Raw genomic sequence first — 956 nt, 5'->3', positions numbered from 1 at the left:
TTCAAATAGATTGATAAGTCCATGGCTAACCATTCTAAGAATGCTAATCCAATTTAATCAAACATGTCCAAACAATTATGGCTTTAAAGTAACACCCTCTTAAGATTATGATAGCACAATTCTATAAGCAAATTGATTTTTTTTTTAAATTTTTATATTACAAAATTCTTATACAAAATGATTTCACATTTTGTAATTCTTTTATTTACTAAATACCTACAGTTTTGATTTATAATTTCAAAAAAGCCACAATCCAATCATTTTGAATGGATTAATTTAAAAAGTTTTTTTATGGATCATAGAGGCTTTTAACCGACAAAATAACAATAACTGATCAGAAAAGTCAGAAGCTATATTATAGAAGGGATAGGCCACACAAAAACACCGAGCGTTTGTAGTCCAACGGTTAGGATAATTGCCTTCCAAGCAATAGACCCGGGTTCGACTCCCGGCAGACGCAGTCTGTTTTTAATACAATAATCTTTAGATTATTTATTTGAATACAATAAAAAAATTTATTTTTAAAAAACCCAAGCCAAACATGTATTTTGAAGTGAAATTATTCTATTTTTCATCATTATTATTATTTGCACATTACGTTTCTCGGCTGAAAAATCTAATTTTAAATTTTATTTGCTTAAAAATCCAGATGTTAATTTATTATATCCATAAATACGAGTCTTTATAAAATAATTAAACTACCCATATAGAGATATATATACACTAGTTTAAACAGGCGTGTACATGGCATGGGCTATTATTATAGTATGCTTAAATTTTGTATTTTGATAATTTTTTAAAAATAAAAATATTGTTATATGATATTGAATAGAATAAATCATTAGATATATGATAGAATTATATGATATGATATGTATATTTTTTGATTTGTTATACACTTAATGATGTCGAATCCAATTTTATTACCATATCATTTTAGATGAATTTATGAGTCT

At 25.5% G+C, this 956-nt stretch overlaps 1 non-coding gene across 1 annotated transcript; it reads left to right on the top strand.

The window, feature by feature from the left end:
• Positions 1–388: 388 nt before the first annotated feature.
• TRNAG-UCC (transfer RNA glycine (anticodon UCC)) lies at positions 389–460 on the top strand. Its single transcript has one exon. It is a non-coding gene; the product is annotated as a tRNA-Gly (tRNA).
• Positions 461–956: the final 496 nt, after the last annotated feature.

This window comes from Camellia sinensis, chromosome 14 (genome assembly GCF_055761805.1).
Source record: "Camellia sinensis isolate YWXY chromosome 14, ASM5576180v1, whole genome shotgun sequence".
In the NCBI taxonomy this organism is placed as follows: Eukaryota; Viridiplantae; Streptophyta; class Magnoliopsida; order Ericales; family Theaceae; genus Camellia; species Camellia sinensis.
The sequence above is the reverse complement of the archived record's forward strand: the minus strand, read 5'-3'. Positions and strand labels throughout refer to the sequence as shown.